This window comes from Rutidosis leptorrhynchoides, chromosome 5 (assembly GCF_046630445.1).
Source record: "Rutidosis leptorrhynchoides isolate AG116_Rl617_1_P2 chromosome 5, CSIRO_AGI_Rlap_v1, whole genome shotgun sequence".
Classification (NCBI taxonomy): Eukaryota; Viridiplantae; Streptophyta; class Magnoliopsida; order Asterales; family Asteraceae; genus Rutidosis; species Rutidosis leptorrhynchoides.
The window spans coordinates 327,828,193-327,850,390 of record NC_092337.1 but is presented as its reverse complement, the minus strand read 5'-3'; positions in this window follow the sequence as shown (position 1 = coordinate 327,850,390).

The window sequence follows — 22,198 nt, the reverse complement described above, 5'->3', positions numbered from 1 at the left end:
CCATTCTACATGCCTGTTGTATGGAGGTGGGCTCGTGTGAACTTATATCTTCTTGGATTCTTTCCGGTAATCCTTTCACAAACGCGTCGATCTTCTCTTCCTCATCTTCGAACGCTCCCGGACACAATAGGCACAATTCTGTGAATCGTCTTTCATACGTGGTAATATCAAATCCTTGGGTTCGTAACCCTCTAAGTTCTGTCTTGAGCTTATTGACCTCGGTTCTGGGACGGTACTTCTCGTTCATCAAGTGCTTGAATGCTGACCACGGTAGTGCGTACGCATCGTCTTGTCCCACTTGCTCTAGATAGGTATTCCACCATGTTAACGCAGAACTTGTGAAGGTATGCGTAGTGTACTTCACTTTGTCCTCTTCAGTACAGTTACTTATGGCAAACACCGATTCGACCTTCTCGGTCCACCGTTTCAATCCGATCGGTCCTTCGGTTCCATCAAATTCCAAAGGTTTGCAGGCAGTGAATTCTTTGTAGGTGCATCCTACACGATTTCCTGTACTGCTAGATCCAAGGTTATTGTTGGTATGTAGCGCAGCCTGTACTGCGGCTATGTTTGAAGCTAGAAAAGTACGGAATTCCTCTTCATTCATATTCACGGTGTGTCGAGTAGTCGGTGCCATTTCCTTCAAAATAGTCAAATGGAACATGTTAATCATACAGAATATTAAGAGTAGTTAATAGTATTTCGTAGCATAATATGAACTCATTTATAAAAGCTTTTTCTTCATATTAGCGTTTTATAAGTTTAAATTCGGGTAGTACCTACCCGTTAAGTTCATACTTAGTAGCTAATATACAATTCAACTACTACAATTCTATATGAAAAACTGATTATAATAATATTTCGCGTTCAAACTTTTATACAATATTTTACAAACTTACAATACTGCTTATTTTACATAAAGCATAAAATATAGCACATAATAACTTTGATACAAGATAGTTGTGAAGATAATTCTAGCTAGTACACAAGTCGTTCAGCAAAGGCAATAAAGACACGTAATTCATACGTCCAGAAACAAGTCATGCATTCTGGTTTTACTAGGACTACTTCCCATCCTTGGTCTTGTGGAACATAACCGTTATGGCCGTTGATAAGGCAGCGTGTTGTAACGTCGTCAAAGGGACGAGGGTTACGTAATGACCAACAGTCTCGTAATAACCTAAAAACCTCATTTCTTACCCCAATTACCGACTCCGTCACTTGTGGGAACGTTTTGTTTAATAGTTGTAGCCCGATGTTCTCTTTCTCACTTTGGTGAGAAGCGAACATTACTAACCCGTAAGCATAGCATGCTTCTTTATGTTGCATGTTAGCCGCTTTTTCTAAATCATGAAGTCCTATATTCGGATACATTGAGTCAAAATAATTTCTTAACCCGTTGCGTAAAATAGCATTTGGGTTCCCCGCAATATATGCGTCAAAGTAAACACATCGTAACTTATGGGTTTCCCAATGTGATATCCCTCATCTTTCAAACGAAAGTCTCTTATAAACCAAGACATTCTTGGAACGTTCTTCGAATGTCTTACAAACTGATTTCGCCGTAAATAGTTGTGCCGAAGAATTCTGACCGACTCTAGACAAGATTTCATCAATCATGTCTCCGGGTAGGTCTCTTAAAATATTGGGTTGTCTATCCATTTTGTGTTTTTATACTGTAAAATAGACAAGAGTTAGATTCATAAAAAAAATACTTATTAATACAAGCAATTTTTACATATATCATAAAGCATAAGCACACTATATTACATATATTAAACCACACGAATACAACTATCTTATTCTGCCTCGCTCATTTCTTCTTCTTCGGTTTTGGTTCGTATTGCCAAGTTTCTAGGGATATATGATGTTCCCCTAATACGAGCGGTCGTTTTCCACAACGATTTAGAAAAACCTGGTGGTTTAGAGGTTCCCGGGTCATTGTTACAACTTAAGGGCTTTGGGGGTTGACGATACATATAAGGTTCATAGGGGTTGTAATTAGATTTCTCTATTTTTATGCCCTTTCCCTTATTATTTTCTTTTGCCTTTTTAAATTCAGTTGGGGTAATTTCTATAACATCATCGGAATTCTCGTCGGAATCCAATTCATCGGAGAATTGGTAATCCTCCCAATATTTTGCTTCCTTGGCGGAAACACCATTGACCATAATTAACCTTGGTCGGTTGGTTGAGGATTTTCTTTTACTTAACCGTTTTATTATTTCCCCCACCGGTTCTATTTCCTCCTCCGGTTCCTCCTCTTCCGGTTCTGATTCTTCTTCCGGTTATGATTCTTCTTCCGGTTCTTCTTCGGGAACTTGTGAATCAGTCCAATATATATTCGACTCTTCGTTATTATTAGGTGAGTTAATGGGATTTGTGCTAGAGGTAGACATCTATCACACAATATCAAACATGTTAAGAGATTAATATATCACATAATATATACATGTTAATAATATATAGTTTCCAACAAAAATGTTAAGCAATCATTTTTAAAGAAAACACGGTCGAAGTCCAGACTCAGTAATGCATCCTAACAAACTCGATAAGACACACTAATGCAAATTTTCTGGTTCTCTAAGACCAACGCTCGGATACCAACTGAAATGTCCCGTTCTTATTGATTAAAAACGTTCCATATTAATTGATTTCGTTGCGAGGTTTTGACCTCTATATGAGACGTTTTTCAAAGACTGCATTCATTTTAAAACAAACCATAACCTTTATTTCATCAATAAAGGTTTAAAAAGCTTTACGTAGATTATCAAATAATGATAATCTAAAATATCCTGTTTACACACGACCATTACATAATGGTTTACAATACAAATATGTTACAACAAAATAAGTTTCTTGAATGCAGTTTTTACACAATATCATACAAACATGGACTCCAAATCTTGTCCTTATTTAAGTATGCGACAGCGGAAGCTCTTAATAATCACCTGAGAATAAACATGCTTAAAACGTCAACAAAAATGTTGGTGAGTTATAGGTTTAACCTATATATATCAAATCATAATAATAGACCACAAGATTTCATATTTCAATACACATCCCATACATAGAGATAAAAATCATTCATATGGTAAACACCTGGTAACCGACATTAACAAGATGCATATATAAGAATATCCCCATCATTCCGGGACACCCTTCGGATATGATATAAATTTCGAAGTACTAAAGCATCCAGTACTTTGGATGGGGTTTGTTAAGCCCAATAGATCTATCTTTAGGATTCGCGTCAATTAGGGTGTCTGTTCCCTAATTCTTAGATTACCAGACTTAATAAAAAGGGGCATATTCGATTTCGATAATTCAACCATAGAATTTAGTTTCACGTACTTGTGTCTATTTTGTAAATCATTTATAAAACCTGCATGTATTCTCATCGCAAAAATATTAGATTTTAAAAGTGGGACTATAACTCACTTTCACAGATTTTTACTTCGTCGGGAAGTAAGACTTGGCCACTGGTTGATTCACGAACCTATAACAATATATACATATATATCAAAGTATGTTCAAAATATATTTACAACACTTTTAATATATTTTGATGTTTTAAGTTTATTAAGTCAGCTGTCCTCGTTAGTAACCTACAACTAGTTGTCCACAGTTAGATGTACAGAAATAAATCGATAAATATTATCTTGAATCAATCCACGACCCAGTGTATACGTATCTCAGCATTGATCACAACTCAAACTATATATATTTTGGAATCAACCTCAACCCTGTATAGCTAACTCCAACATTCACATATAGAGTGTCTATGGTTGTTCCGAAATATATATAGATGTGTCGACATGATAGGTCGAAACATTGTATACGTGTCTATGGTATCTCAAGATTACATAATATACAATACAAGTTGATTAAGTTATGGTTGGAATAGATTTGTTACCAATTTTCACGTAGCTAAAATGAGAAAAATTATCCAATCTTGTTTTACCCATAACTTCTTCATTTTAAATCCGTTTTGAGTGAATCAAATTGCTATGGTTTCATATTGAACCCTATTTTATGAATCTAAACAGAAAAAGTATAGGTTTACAGTCGGAAAAATAAGTTACAAGTCGTTTTTGTAAAGGTAGTCATTTCAGTCGAAAGAACGACGTCTAGATGACCATTTTAGAAAACATACTTCCACTTTGAGTTTAACCATAATTTTTGGATATAGTTTCATGTTCATAATAAAAATCATTTTCTCAGAATAACAACTTTTAAATCAAAGTTTATCATAGTTTTTAATTAACTAACCCAAAACAGCCCGCGGTGTTACTACGACGGCGTAAATCCGGTTTTACGGTGTTTTTCGTGTTTCCAGGTTTTAAATCATTAAGTTAGCATATCATATAGATATAGAACATGTGTTTAGTTGATTTTAAAAGTCAAGTTAGAAGGATTAACTTTTGTTTGCGAACAAGTTTAGAATTAACTAAACTATGTTCTAGTGATTACAAGTTTAAACCTTCGAATAAGATAGCTTTATATGTATAAATCGAATGATGTTATGAACATCATTACTACCTTAAGTTCCTTGGATAAACCTACTAGAAAAGAGAAAAATGGATCTAGCTTCAATGGATCCTTAGATAGCTCGAAGTTCTTGAAGCAGAATCATGACACGAAAACAAGTTCAAGTAAGATCATCACTTGAAATAAGATTGTTATAGTTATAGAAATTGAATCAAAGTTTGAATATGATTATTACCTTGTATTTGAATGATAACCTACTGTAAGAAACAAAGATTTCTTGAGGTTGGATGATCACCTTACAAGATTGGAAGTGAGCTAGCAAACTTGAAAGTATTCTTGATTTTATGAAACTAGAACTTTTGGAATTTATGAAGAACACTTAGAACTTGAAGATAGAACTTGAGAGAGATCAATTAGATGAAGAAAATTGAAGAATGAAAGTGTTTGTAGGTGTTTTTGGTCGTTGGTGTATGGATTAGATATAAAGGATATGTAATTTTGTTTTCATGTAAATAAGTCATGAATGATTACTCATATTTTTGTAATTTTATGAGATATTTCATGCTAGTTGCCAAATGATGGTTCCCACATGTGTTAGGTGACTCACATGGGCTGCTAAGAGCTGATCACTGGAGTGTATATACCAATAGTACATATATCTAAAAGCTGTGTATTGTACGAGTACGAATACGGGTGCATACGAGTAGAATTGTTGATGAAACTGAACGAGGATGTAATTGTAAGCATTTTTGTTAAGTAGAAGTATTTTGATAAGTGTATTGAAGTCTTTCAAAAGTGTATAAATACATATTAAAACACTACATGTATATACATTTTAACTGAGTCGTTAAGTCATCGTTAGTCGTTACATGTAAGTGTTGTTTTGAAACCTTTAGGTTAACGATCTTGTTAAATGTTGTTAACCCAATGTTTATAATATCAAATGAGATTTTAAATTATTATATTATCATGATATTATCATGTATGAATATCTCTTAATATGATATATATACATTAAATGTCTTTACAACGATAATCGTTACATATATGTCTCGTTTAAAAATCATTAAGTTAGTAGTCTTTTTTTTACATATGTAGTTCATTGTTAATATACTTAATGATATGTTTACTTATCATAGTATCATGTTAACTATATATATATATATCCATATATATGTCATCATATAGTTTTTACAAGTTTTAACGTTCGTGAATCACCGGTCAACTTGGGTGGTCAATTGTCTATATGAAACATATTTCAATTAATCAAGTCTTAACAAGTTTGATTGCTTAACATGTTGGAAACATTTAATCATGTAAATATCAATCTCAATTAATATATATAAACATGGAAAAGTTCGGGTCACTACAAAAAAAACCTACAAACACTTTCATTCTTCAATTTTCTTCATCTAATTGATCTCTCTCAAGTTCTATCTTCAAGTTCTAAGTGTTCTTCATAAATTCCAAAAGTTCTAGTTTCATAAAATCAAGAATACTTTCAAGTTTGCTAGCTCACTTCCAATCTTGTAAGGTGATCATCCAACCTCAAGAAATCTTTGTTTCTTACAGTAGGTTATCATTCTAATACAAGGTAATAATCATATACAAACTTTGGTTCAATTTCTATAACTATAACAATCTTATTTCAAGTGATGATCTTACTTGAACTTGTTTTCGTGTCATGATTCTGCTTCAAGAACTTCGAGCCATCCAAGGATCCGTTGAAGCTAGATCCATTTTTCTCTTTTCCAGTAGGTTTATCCAAGGAACTTAAGGTAGTAATGATGTTCATAACATCATTCGATTCATATATATAAAACTATCTTATTATAAGGTTTAAACTCGTAATCACTAGAACATAGTTTAGTTAATTCTAAACTTGTTCGCAAACAAAAGTTAATCCTTCTAACTTGACTTTTAAAATTAACTAAACACATGTTCTATATCTATATGATATGCTAACTTAATGATTTAAAACCTGGAAACGCGAAAAACACCGTAAAACCGGATTTACGCCGTCGTAGTAACACCGCGGGCTGTTTTGGGTTAGTTAATTAAAAACTATGATAAACTTTGATTTAAAAGTTGTAATTCTAAGAAAATGATTTTTATTATGAACATGAAACTATATCCAAAAATTATGGTTAAACTCAAAGTGGAAGTATGTTTTCTAAAATGGTCATCTAGACGTCGTTCTTTCGACTGAAATGACTACCTTTACAAAAACGACTTGTAACTTATTTTTCCGACTATAAACCTATACATTTTCTGTTTAGATTCATAAAATAGAGTTCAATACGAAACCATAGCAATTTGATTCACTCAAAACGGATTTAAAATGAAGAAGTTATGGGTAAAACAAGATTGGATAATTTTTCTCATTTTAGCTACGTGAAAATTGGTAACAAATCTATTCCAACCATAACTTAATCAACTTGTATTGTATATTATGTAATCTTGAGATACCATAGACACGTATACAATGTTTCGACCTATCATGTCGACACATCTATATATATTTCGGAACAACCATAGACACTCTATATGTGAATGTTGGAGTTAGCTATATAGGGTTGAGGTTGATTCCAAAATATATATAGTTTGAGTTGTGATCAATACTGAGATACGTATACACTGGGTCGTGGATTGATTCAAGATAATATTTATCGATTTATTTCTGTACATCTAACTGTGGACAACTAGTTGTAGGTTACTAACGAGGACAGCTGACTTAATAAACTTAAAACATCAAAATATATTAAAAGTGTTGTAAATATATTTTGAACATACTTTGATATATATGTATATATTGTTATAGGTTCGTGAATCAACCAGTGGCCAAGTCTTACTTCCCGACGAAGTAAAAATCTGTGAAAGTGAGTTGTAGTCCCACTTTTAAAATCTAATATTTTTGGGATGAGAATACATGAAGGTTTTATAAATGATTTACAAAATAGACACAAGTACGTGAAACTACATTCTATGGTTGAATTATCGAAATCGAATATTGAAATGTCCCGTTCTTATTGATAAAAAATGTTCCATATTAATTGATTTCGTTGCGAGGTTTTGACCTCTATATGAGACGTTTTTCAAAGACTGCATTCCTTTTTTAAACAAACCATAACCTTTATTTCATAAATAAAGGTTTAAAAAGCTTTACGTAGATTATCAAATAATGATAATCTAAAATATCCTGTTTACACACGACCATTACATAATGGTTTACAATACAAATATGTTACATCGAAATCAGTTTCTTGAATGCAGTTTTTACACAATATCATACAAACATGGACTCCAAATCTTGTCCTTATTTTAGTATGCAACAGCGGAAGCTCTTAATATTCACCTGAGAATAAACATGCTTTAAACGTCAACAAAAATGTTGGTGAGTTATAGGTTTAACCTATATATATCAAATCGTAACAATAGACCACAAGATTTCATATTTCAATACACATCCCATACATAGAGATAAAAATCATTCATATGGTGAACACCTGGTAACCGACAATAACAAGATGCATATATAAGAATATCCCCATCATTCCGGGACACCCTTCGGATATGATATAAATTTCGAAGTACTAAAGCATCCGGTACTTTGGATGGGGTTTGTTAGGCCCAATAGATCTATCTTTAGGATTCGCGTCAATTAGGGTGTCTGTTCCCTAATTCTTAGATTACCAGACTTAATAAAAAGGGGCATATTCGATTTCGATAATTCAACCATAGAATGTAGTTTCACGTACTTGTGTCTATTTTGTAAATCATTTATAAAACCTGCATGTATTCTCATCCCAAAAATATTAGATTTTAAAAGTGGGACTATAACTCACCTTCACAGATTTTTACTTCGTCGGGAAGTAAGACTTGGCCACTGTTGATTCACGAACCTATAACAATATATACATATATATTAAAGTATGTTCAAAATATATTTACAACACTTTTAATATATTTTGATGTTTTAAGTTTATTAAGTCAGCTGTCCTCGTTAGTAACCTATAACTAGTTGTCCACAGTTAGATGTACAGAAATAAATCGATAAATATTATCTTGAATCAATCCACGACCCAGTGTATACGTATCTCAGTATTGATCACAACTCAAACTATATATATTTTGGAATCAACCTCGACCCTGTATAGCTAACTCCAACATTCACATATAGAGTGTCTATGGTTGTTCCGAAATATATATAGATGTGTCGACATGATAGGTCGAAACATTGTATACGTGTCTATGGTATCTCAAGATTACATAATATACAATACAAGTTGATTAAGTTATGGTTGGAATAGATTTGTTACCAATTTTCACGTAGCTAAAATGAGAAAAATTATCCAATCTTGTTTTACCCATAACTTCTTCATTTTAAATTCGTTTTGAGTGAACCAAATTGCTATGGTTTCATATTGAACTCTATTTTATGAATCTAAACAGAAAAAGTATAGGTTTATAGTCGGAAAAATAAGTTACAAATCGTTTTTGTAAAGGTAGTCATTTCAGTCGAAAGAACGACGTCTAGATGACCATTTTAGAAAACATACTTCCACTTTGAGTTTAACCATAATTTTTGGATATAGTTTCATGTTCATAATAAAAATCATTTTCTCAGAATAACAACTTTTAAATCAAAGTTTATCATAGTTTTTAATTAACTAACCCAAAACAGCCTGCGGTGTTACTACGACGGCGTAAATCCGGTTTTACGGTGTTTTTCGTGTTTCCAGGTTTTAAATCATTAAGTTAGCATATCATATAGATATAGAACATGTGTTTAGTTTATTTTAAAAGTCAAGTTAGAAGGATTAACTTTTGTTTGCGAACAAGTTTAGAATTAACTAAACTATGTTCTAGTGATTACAAGTTTAAACCTTCGAATAAGATAGCTTTATATGTATGAATCGAATGATGTTATGAACATCATTACTACCTTAATTTCCTTGGATAAACCTACTGGAAAAGAGAAAAATGGATCTAGCTTCAATGGATCCTTGGATGGCTCGAAGTTCTTGAAGCAGAATCATGACACGAAAACAAGTTCAAGTAAGATCATCACTTGAAATAAGATTGTTATAGTTATAGAAATTGAACCAAAGTTTGAATATGATTATTACCTTGTATTAGAATGATAACCTACTGTAAGAAACAAAGATTTCTTGAGGTTGGATGATCACCTTACAAGATTGGAAGTGAGCTAGCAAACTTGAAAGTATTCTTGATTTTATGAAACTAGAACTTTTGGAATTTATGAAGAACACTTAGAACTTGAAGATAGAACTTGAGAGAGATCAATTAGATGAATAAAATTGAAGAATGAAAGTGTTTGTAGGTGTTTTTGGTCGTTGGTGTATGGATTAGATATAAAGGATATGTAATTTTGTTTTCATGTAAATAAGTCATGAATGATTACTCATATTTTTGTAATTTTATGAGATATTTCATGCTAGTTGCCAAATGATGGTTCCCACATGTGTTAGGTGACTCACATGGGCTGCTAAGAGCTAATCATTGGAGTGTATATACCAATAGTACATACATCTAAAAGCTGTGTATTGTACGAGTACGAATACGGGTGCATACGAGTAGAATTGTTGATGAAACTGAACGAGGATGTAATTGTAAGCATTTTTGTTAAGTAGAAGTATTTTGATAAGTGTATTGAAGTCTTTCAAAAGTGTATAAATACATATTAAAACACTACATGTATATACATTTTAACTGAGTCGTTAAGTCATCGTTAGTCGTTACATGTAAGTGTTGTTTTGAAACCTTTAGGTTAACGATCTTGTTAAATGTTGTTAACCCAATGTTTATAATATCAAATGAGATTTTAAATTATTATATTATCATGATATTATCATGTATGAATATCTCTTAATATGATATATATACATTAAATGTCTTCACAATGATAATCGTTACATATATGTCTCGTTTAAAAATCATTAAGTTAGTAGTCTTGTTTTTACATATGTAGTTCATTGTTAATATACTTTATGATATGTTTTCTTATCATAGTATCATGTTAACTATATATATATATCCATATATATGTCATCATATAGTTTTTACAAGTTTTAACGTTCGTGAATCACCGATCAACTTGGGTGGTCAATTGTCTATATGAAACATATTTCAATTAATCAAGTCTTAACAAATTTGATTGCTTAACATGTTGGAAACATTTAATCATGTAAATATCAATCTCAATTAATATATATAAACATGGAAAAGTTCGGGTCACTACAGTACCTACCCGTTAAATAAATTTCGTCCCGAAATTTTAAGCTGTTGAAGGTGTTGACGAATCTTCTGGAAATAGATGCGGGTATTTCTTCTTCATCTGATCTTCACGCTCCCAGGTGAACTCGGGTCCTCTACGAGCATTCCATCGAACCTTAACAATTGGTATCTTGTTTTGCTTAAGTCTTTTAACCTCACGATCCATTATTTCGACGGGTTCTTCGATGAATTGAAGTTTTTCGTTGATTTGGATTTCATCTAACGGAATAGTGAGATCTTCTTTAGCAAAACATTTCTTTAAATTCGAGACGTGGAAAGTGTTATGTACAGCCGCGAGTTGTTGAGGTAACTCTAGTCGGTAAGCTACTGGTCCGACACGATCAATAATCTTGAATGGTCCAATATACCTTGGATTTAATTTCCCTCGTTTACCAAATCGAACAACGCCTTTCCAAGGTGCAACTTTAAGCATGACCATCTCTCCAATTTCAAATTCTATATCTTTTCTTTTAATGTCAGCGTAGCTCTTTTGTCGACTTTGGGCGGTTTTCAACCGTTGTTGAATTTGGATGATCTTCTCGGTAGTTTCTTGTATAATCTCCGGACCCGTAATCTGTCTATCCCCCACTTCACTCCAACAAATCGGAGACCTGCACTTTCTACCATAAAGTGCTTCAAACGGCGCCATCTCAATGCTTGAATGGTAGCTGTTGTTGTAGGAAAATTCTGCTAACGGTAGATGTCGATCCCAACTGTTTCCGAAATCAATAACACATGATCGTAGCATGTCTTCAAGCGTTTGTATCGTCCTTTCGCTCTGCCCATCTGTTTGTGGATGATAGGCAGTACTCATGTCTAGACGAGTTCCTAATGCTTGCTGTAATGTCTGCCAGAATCTTGAAATAAATCTGCCATCCCTATCAGAGATAATAGAGATTGGTATTCCATGTCTGGAGACGACTTCCTTCAAATACAGTCGTGCTAACTTCTCCATCTTGTCATCTTCTCTTATTGGTAGGAAGTGTGCTGATTTGGTGAGACGATCAACTATTACCCAAATAGTATCAAAACCACTTGCAGTCCTTGGCAATTTAGTGATGAAATCCATGGTAATGTTTTCCCATTTCCATTCCGGGATTTCAGGTTGTTGAAGTAGACCTGATGGTTTCTGATGCTCAGCTTTGACCTTAGAACACGTCAAACATTCTCCTACGTATTTAGCAACATCGGCTTTCATACCCGGCCACCAAAAATGTTTCTTGAGATCCTTGTACATCTTTGATAATGCTAAAAACGAACATATATTTCATAGCATTATTCCTCAAGAAAGACAAGCTTTTAGTTGCAATTGTTCTATTTACAAGTGATATTCGTTTAAATAATAAAAGGTGAAGACAAAAGACAGATTCGACGATTTGAAGACGCAAACGACCAAAAAGCTCAAAAGAACAAAAGACAATCAAAAAGGTTCCAATTATTGATAAGAAACGTCTCGAAATCACAAGAGTACAAGATTCAAAACGCAAAGTACAAGATATTAAATTGTACGCAAGGACGTTCGAAAAACCGGAACCGGGACCAGAGTCAACTCTTAACGCTCGACGCAACGGACTAAAAATTACAAGTTAACTATGTATATAAATATAATATAATATATAATTAATTATATTAATTATATATATATTATATATATATATTATTAAAACCGTCGGCAGCCAGAAACTCCAAGGGTGTAAAATGAAAATACCTCTCCGCGACTCGCGGAGTTTGAAGGGCTTTTTGCCGCGAGTCGCGGAGCCCCAAAATTCATTTCTGGCTATAAAGCCAACCGAATTCTGATCGAATTTTATCATCATTTTTTTCTTCTCATTCATACGAAGTAATATATTTATATTTATAATTTATATTTTAATTTTAATTATAATTCTAATAATAAGGGTATGTTAGCGAATGTTGTAAGGGTGTAAGTCGAAATTCTGTCCGTGTAACGCTACGCTATTTTTAATCATTGTAAGTTATGTTCAACCTTTTTATATTAATGTCTCGTAGCTAAGTTATTATTATGCTTATTTAAAACGAAGTAATCATGATGTTGGGCTAATTACTGAAATTGGGTAATTGGGCTTTGTACCATAATTGGGGTTTGGACAAAAGAACGACACTTGTGGAAACTAGGCTATGGGCTATTAATGGGCTTTATATTTGTTTAACTAAATGAAAGTTTGTTAATGTTAATATAAAGATTTACAATTGGGCGTCCCTATAAATTACCATATACACTCGATCGGACACGATGGGCGGGGTATTTATATGTACGAATAATCGTTCATTTAACCGGACACGGGAATGGATTAATAGCCACTAGAATAATTAAAACAGGGGTGAAATTACATTCAAGGGTAATTGGTGTAATTGTTAACAAAGTAGTAAAACCTTGGTTTACACGCAGTCGATAACCTGGTGTATTCATTAAACAAAGTATTAAAACCTTGTTACAATTCGAATCCCCAATTAGTTGGAATATTTATCTTCGGGTATAATAATAATTTGACAAGGACACTTGCAATTTATATTTATGACTGATGGACTGTTATGGACAAAAACCAGACGGACATATTGAATAATCCAGGACAAAGGACAATTAACCCATGGGCATAAAACTAAAATCAACACGTCAAACATCATGATTACGGAAGTTTAAATAAGCATAATTCTTTTATATCATATTTTATTTCCTTTATTGTATATTTAATTGCACTTCTAATTATCGCACTTTTATTTATTGTTATTTCATTTTATCGCACTTTTAATTATCGTACTTTTAATTATCGCAATTTAATTTTATCGCATTTTTATTATTCGCAATTTCATTATCGTTATTTACTTTACGTTTTAATTTAAAGTCTTGTATTTATTTTATATTTTACATTAGGTTTTAACTGCGACTAAAAGTTTTAAAATCGACAAACCGGTCATTAAACGGTAAAAACCCCCCTTTATAATAATAATATTACTTATATATATATTTGTATTTTTATAAAAGTAAACTAATATAGCGTTGAGCTTTGCTTAAAGATCTCCCTGTGGAACGAACCGGACTTACTAAAAACTACACTACTGTACGATTAGGTACACTGCCTATAAGTGTTGTAGCAAGGTTTAAGTATATCCATTCTATAAATAAATAAATATCTTGTGTAAAATTGTATCGTATTTAATAGTATTTCCTGCTAAAAATTAATAGTATTTTATACCCCTCTGCTTTGACATCAAGTATTTTTGGCGCCGCTGCCGGGGACAACTCTTAAAAGCCGGAAGCGCAACGCTAATATAAAAAAAAAAAAAAAAAGATTTTTATCTACTTTTATTAAAAGTCGTTTTTGTAAAAATTACGTTTTAATTATTCAAAAATATAAAAAGAAAAACAAAAATATAAGTATTTTTAGGATTTTGTTAAATATTTAAGTTTTATAAGTTTCTTTATCTTTATTTTAATTTATAAAAATATAAATTTTATTAAAAATCGTTTATTTAAACTAAAAACAGAAAAAAGAAAATAAAAAAAAAAAAAAAATAAAGAAAAACGCGTAAAAAGTGAAACCTGTCAACTGTTTTTCTAAACCCCGCGACTCGCGGGGTTTTCCTCTTTAATTGCCGCGACTCGCGGAGGTCTTCTGACACACGGACAAAACCCTAAAGTTGCATTAATTACGGAGTTTTAATTTATTATTATTATTATTTAACTTAATTATTATTATTATTATTATTAATTTTAGTTTTATTTTTACTTTTTACTTTATATTTATGTATTTTGTTAAATTAGTTTTATTAAAATTGTAAAATTAATAGTTTAGTAAAATAAATAATATAAAAATAATATTTTTTATAAAAATTGTACTTTTTACAACTTTTTGTATATTTTTATATTTTGTACCTTTTTAATCGTTGTAGCGTAATATTTATATTTTTAGCTCATATTTAATTTTAAACTTAGTTTTAGCTATAGTTATTTTTACTCCTAGATTTTTAGGCTTTGCCGTAGAATTCCTTAAGTGCTTTTTCTTTAGACTAAGATTTAGGCGCTTTAGAATTTTGCGACGCCTTTTTAAGTTTTAGTTTCTTTTTAAGTTATTTCCATTTGGGATTTAGTTTTTCCTTGTAAGCTTTAATATTTTTAGACCTTTTACTATGTATCAATTATCATTCCAATTAGTAATTTCAATTTGCGATTATAATTTTAAGTTAATTGTAGTAATAAGGTTAAATTAGTTAAGTATTTTTAAGTTTTGATAAGTTTCTTTTATTTTTCCGTCACCTTTTATTTTTCAACCATTTTTTTTCTTTTTCGACATTTTTCGAAGCGCAATCTTTTTCTCTCTTATTTCTCGCTATTCTAGTTTTAGGACTTAGAATTTTATTCTACTTCTTATCTAAATTTCTTAAAATTACGAAAATTTATTTTAAGTGGTTAAATTGATAGACATCAAAATTTTCTGGTTCGTAGTAATAGTTGGATTTGTACGTGGACCGGGTTATTGGAGCCAAACAGTCCTCAATTATATTGAGACCAAACGAATCCTGCCCCTCTGCTGCATCTTTTGGCTATTCGAAACGTGGGCAAAATCAGAAAAGTCTATTGATTGGATAACTTATTATAATTTTTCTTTCCTTTTAAAAACTAATAGGATATTCTGTGAATGCACCGAGCAAGACGTTCACCACCTTTTGTACGTTCACCACCTGTAACTCGATCAAGACATCGTTTAACAAATATAACCGCCGTTGATTTTTCTTTAGAATCGTCATCCAGTCGACCAAGTACTTCAGTTCAAATTTCCGATAATCCATTTTTTGAACCCAACCTCACAATTGAGAATCCAGAAAATATTCAGGAACGGTTCATAGATCCTGAACCATTAAACTTTCCTCCGGAACCACCAATCATTCAAACAGAGATTGTTGAGGAACGAACTATTAAATCAGAATCATTCAGTGATACCGAGTCAACAAATTCAATTATGGAGAATCTGGAACCTTTAAGTATGGAAGACCGAATGAGAGCTAAACGCACTGGCCAAGGTCACGCAATTACCCATCCAGACATTAATGCGCCAGACTATGAAATCAAAGGACAAATTCTACACATGGTGACTAATCAATGCCAATTTAGTGGTGCACCGAAGGAAGATCCAAATGAACATCTACGTACCTTTAATAGGATCTGCACACTATTTAAAATACGAGAAGTGGAGGATGAACAGATATATCTCATGTTATTTCCCTGGACTTTAAAGGGAGAAGCCAAAGATTGGTTGGAATCGTTACCTGAAGGGGCGATTGATACATGGGATGTTTTAATTGATAAATTTCTTAAACAATTTTTTCCTGCATCTAAAGCCGTAAGACTTCAAGCAGAAATTGTTACGTTCACACAAAAGCCAAATGAAACTCTATATGAGGCGTGGACAAGATATGGAAAGTTACTAAGAGGATGTCCGCAACATGGTTTAGACACCTGTCAAATAGTACAAATATTTTACCAAGGATGCGACATCACTACAAGAAAAGACATAGATATAGCAGCTGGTGGCTCTATTATGAAGAAAACCGAAACTGATGCTTACAAAATTATTGATAATACTGCTTCCCACTCACATGAGTGGCACCAAGAAAAAGATATCATTAGATCATCTAAAGCAGCTAGAGCCGATTCTAGCCATGACTTAGATTCCATTTCCGCAAAGATAGATGCTGTGGAAAGACGAATGGAAAAGATGACTAAAGATATTCACTCAATACGAATTAGTTGTGAGCAGTGTGGAGGACCACATTTGACAAAAGATTGTCTCAGCATTGAATTAACAATGGAACAAAGAGAGAATATTTCATACATAAACCAAAGGCCTGGAAATAATTATCAGAATAATTATCAACCGCCAAGACCGATTTACAATCAAAACCAGAATTATAACCGAAATATTCCATACAACAACCAACAAGGTCCTAGCAATCAACAAGTATCCAATAATACTTATAATCAGCAAAGACCTAATTTTCAAAACAAACCACCACAACAAACCGAAGATAAAAAGCCGAATTTAGAAGATATGATGACGAAGCTAGTTGAAACTCAAACGCAGTTTTTCACATCTCAAAAACAAACCAATGAACAAAATGCTCAAGCATTTAGAAATCAACAAGCTTCTATTCAAAATCTGGAACAAGAAGTAAGTAACCTAGCAAGGTTAATAGGTGAAAGAAAACCGGGAAGTTTACCTAGCGATACAAATACTAACCCCCGGAATGAAACAGCTAAAGCTATTACCACAAGAAGTGGTACAACACTTAAACCACCTGAAATACCTATAACTTCTGATGAAACTATTCCTACTCCACAAGAACCACAACCTGATCAAGATAAGGAAAAAGAACCGGTAGTTGAAAAGGTTAATGAAGATAACACAGTTAAGGATAAACCTTATGTTAAACCATACCAACCACCTCTTCCTTATCCGAGTAAAATGAAGAAAGAGAAACTTGAAGCCGAGCAATCCAAATTCTTGGATATGTTTAAACAGATAAATGTAAATCTTCCTTTCATTGATGTGATTTCAGGAATGCCAAGGTATGCTAAATTCTTGAAAGATCTAATCTCAAATAGAAAGAAAATGGAAGAACTCTCGGCTGTTACTATGAATGCTAATTGTTCAGCAGTGCTGTTGAATAAGATACCAGAAAAACTATCTGATCCAGGAAGTTTCACAATTCCATGTTTTCTGGGTAGCCTTAGTTCAATAGAAGCATTGGCAGACTTAGGTGCTAGTATAAATCTAATGCCGTATTCACTATACGCTAAACTAGACCTTGGAGAATTGAAACCAACAAGAATAAGCATACAACTAGCCGATCGATCAATAAAATATCCTAGAGGGATAATGGAGAACATGCTAGTTAAAGTTGGTACTTTAGTATTTCCAGTAGATTTTGTTGTCTTGGACATGGAAGAAGATTCTCAAGTTCCTCTCATATTAGGAAGACCATTCTTAAACACGGCTAAAGCAATGATAGACGTGTTCGGTAAGAAACTGACCCTAAGTATAGAGGATGAGAGTGTTACCTTTTCAGTTGATAGAGCAATGCAACAACCACAATCTGCAGATGATACATGTTATTATATTCAAACTATAGATGCACATGCAGAATTGTTAGAAGAATTTCCAGAATTACAAGGAACAGGAGAATGTTCTTTAGGAGAAGGAAATGAACCAATTGATGAAGCTGAAATGTTAGCTACACTTATAGCTAATGGATATGAACCAACAACAGAAGAAATTCAAATGCTAAAAGAAGAAGACAGATATCGATATAAATCATCGATAGAAGAACCTCCGAAATTAGAGTTAAAGCCACTTCCAAACCATTTGGAATACGCTTATTTACATGGTGAATCTGAGTTACCTGTAATAATATCGTCTTCTCTTACTGAAAATGAGAAATCACAACTCATTTCTGTGTTGAAAGCTCATAAACCAGCCATTGCATGGAAGATTCATGATATTAAAGGAATAAGTCCTTCGTATTGCACACATAAAATCCTTATGGAAGAAGGTCATAAAACGTATGTGCAACGCCAACGAAGACTAAATCCTAATATGCAAGATGTAGTTAAGAAAGAGATTATTAAGCTGCTAGATGCAGGTTTGATATATCCAATTTCTGATAGTCCATGGGTAAGCCCAGTTCAATGCGTGCCTAAGAAGGGTGGCATGACTGTCATCACAAATGAGAAAAATGAGCTTATTCCTACTAGGACTGTAACAGGATGGCGTGTATGTATTGATTATAGAAAATTAAATGACGCCACCAGAAAAGATCACTTTCCCTTACCTTTCATAGATCAAATGTTGGAAAGATTAGCCGGAAATAGTTACTACTGTTTTCTAGATGGATTTTCCGGATATTTTCAAATTCCAATAGCACCCGAAGATCAAGAGAAAACCACATTCACGTGCCCTTATGGTACTTTTGCTTACAAACGCATGCCATTTGGACTTTGCAACGCCCCTGCAACCTTTCAAAGGTGTATGATGGCGATTTTTCACGACATGATAGAAGAATGCATGGAAGTATTCATGGATGACTTTTCAGTCTTCGGTGATACATTTAAATCATGTCTAATTAATCTGGAACGAATGCTAATTAGATGCGAAAAATCAAATCTAGTACTTAATTGGGAGAAATGCCATTTTATGGTTAAAAAAGGCATCGTTCTTGGACATAAAATTTCAAAAGAAGGAATTGAAGTGGATAGAGCTAAAGTAGATGTAATTGCTAAACTTCCACATCCCACAAATGTTAGAGGAGTTAGGAGTTTTCTAGGGCATGCCGGTTTTTACCGACGTTTCATAAAAGATTTTTCTAAAATTGCCACTCCTATGAATAAACTCCTAGAAAAAGATGCGCCATTCATCTTTTCAGATGAATGTATCAAATCTTTTAATATTCTTAAAGAAAAACTCACTAATGCACCGATCATGATAACACCAAATTGGAATCTACCATTTGAACTAATGTGCGATGCAAGTGATTTTGCAATGGGAGCCGTTTTAGGACAAAGGATTGAAAAACGATTTCAACCTATATATTATGCTAGTAAGACATTACAAGGAGCACAAACGAACTATACAACTACTGAAAAAGAACTCCTTGCTATTGTCTTTGCTTTTGACAAATTTCGATCATATCTCGTTCTAGCAAAAACGGTGGTCTATACCGACCATTCTGCTCTTAGATACCTATTTTCAAAACAAGATGCTAAACCAAGATTAATCCGTTGGATCTTACTCTTACAAGAGTTTGATATTGAAATCCGAGATAAAAAAGGAGCAGAAAATCTCGCCGCTGATCATCTTTCTCGTCTTGAAAATCCCGAATTAGAAGTTTTGAATGAATCAGCCATACAAGACAACTTTCCTGATGAATATCTATTGAAGATAGATTATAAAGAAATCCCATGGTTTGCAGACTATGCAAACTACTTAGTTTGTGGATTCCTTGAAAAAGGATTATCGTACCAAAGACGAAAGAAATTCTTCAGTGATATAAAACACTATTTCTGGGAAGATCCACATCTGTTCAAAAGTTGTCCCGATGGAATAATACGCCGATGTGTATTTGGAGATGAAGCTAGTAAAATTTTAAACCATTGTCACACAGGACCAACAGGAGGGCATTATGGGCCTCAACTAACAGCAAGAAAAGTTTATGAAGCTGGATTCTATTGGCCTACAATTTACAAAGACGCACACCTTCTTTGCAAATCCTGTGATGCATGTCAAAGGGCCGGAAAAATAAGTCAACGTGATGAAATGCCACAAAATGTCATCCAAGTATGTGAAGTATTTGACATTTGGGGTATTGACTTTATGGGTCCATTTCCAAAATCTCATAATAATCTATATATACTCGTAGCCATTGATTATGTATCTAAATGGGCGGAAGCACAAGCTCTCCCAACTAACGATGCACGAGTTGTAGTCAACTTTTTAAAACGTCTTTTTGCAAGGTTTGGAACACCGAAAGCTTTAATAAGTGATCGGGGTACTCATTTCTGTAATAATCAACTTGAGAAAGTTCTTAAAAGATATGGAGTAACTCATAAAATCTCCACCGCATATCATCCACAAACAAGTGGACAAGTTGAAAATACAAACCGAGCTTTAAAACGTATTCTAGAGAAAACCGTAGGATCAAATCCAAAGGAATGGTCCATTAAATTGGAGGATGCACTCTGGGCTTTTAGAACAGCCTACAAAACTCCAATTGGAACCACACCTTTTAGACTTGTTTATGGAAAAGCGTGTCATCTTCCAGTAGAAATTGAACACAAAGCATTTTGGGCTTTGAAGACATGTAATCTTGATTTACATGAAGCCGGACGTCTACGATTAAGTCAACTAAACGAATTAGAAGAATTAAGACATGAAGCATACGATAATTCGTTAATCTATAAAGAAAGAACGAAGAAATGGCATGATAAAAGAATCAAAAGTTCAAAAGAATTTAAAGAAGGAGACAGAGTTCTTCTTTTCAATTCACGATTCAAGCTATTTCCTGGAAAATTGAAATCAAGATGGTCTGGACCATTCATAGTCAAAAGAGTTTTCCCATACGGAACGATAGAATTAATAAATTCAAATGGGATTGAATTTAAAGTTAATGGTCACAGAGTTAAACATTACATACATGGTCCGATGGAAGTCAACAACGAAGTTAATCACAATTTCGATGCCACAGCTAACTAAGTGTGGGGAGAATCAAGTCTTTAAAGGATAATATATATTTCTGTTAGAGTTAGATTGCCTGTTTTCGTATAGTTCTCGAAAATGGAACACGTATGGTCTTTCCCTAGCAGACCCTAAAGAACTAGTCTTCTCCCCCCATTCTGAATTTTTATTTTTTTTAGGTTTTTACAAAATGAAGACTGCCTGTGAATTAAACCATGGTCTAATGCTACACGCTTTGATCACTAAACGTAATAATGACATACTCCCGAGTGAAATAGTATCAGTAATCAGAGAAAGAATGGACGGAGTTAGAAAAGGATCCAGATGCGAAGATAATAAGTTACAATTTGGTAAAGGAAAATCAAAATCCGCAGCGAAAAGAAGAGCACGACACCTAGAAAAATGTCACAAATGCGGAAAATGGTCACATGGAGGTAAATGTTCAAATAATCAAACCTATTCAAATACCGAATTTGTTACTTTATGCAGAGACGGACCGTTCATATGTTTAGAAGAAAAGACAATGAATGCTCGAGGTTACGCCTATGCAGCCATGGAAGACCAATTAAACCGACTATCTTATGAATATAATAGATCATATAACTAAGAAATCTATTTCACAGGTATGTCTGTACAGTTTTTATTTTTATTTTCATTTTTAACCTTTTGATAATAAACGCTAATTTGTTCGCTAAAAAGTATTAAATTGGTATTAAATAAAATTAGGTTTGGCGACCGAAATTATTGATATCCTTTAAAAATTTATTACATCACTGCGAAATTTAACGTTTATTCTTAAGGTATAAATATCTTTAATCAATCAACCCAAAATATTTCAAAAATTCGTCATGAGTTAAATTAGGTCTTGGAACCGAAATTACTTTACCGAAAAGAGGGGCGCATATTTTTGATAATATTTGATTGATTAAAGTGGGATAAAAAGACAAAAAGATTTTTAATTTATTTTTACCATGTTTTTAAAATTAATATTTAAATCTTAAATTAATATTGTAAACTTTGTAAAAACAATATATTTAAAATTGTAAATATTTGAATTTTTAAATTAAGTTTGGTGTGAATTTTTAATTTTTAAAATATGAATTTTTAAATTAAGTTTGGTGTGAATTTTTAATTTTTAAAATATTAATTTTTAATTTTATGCA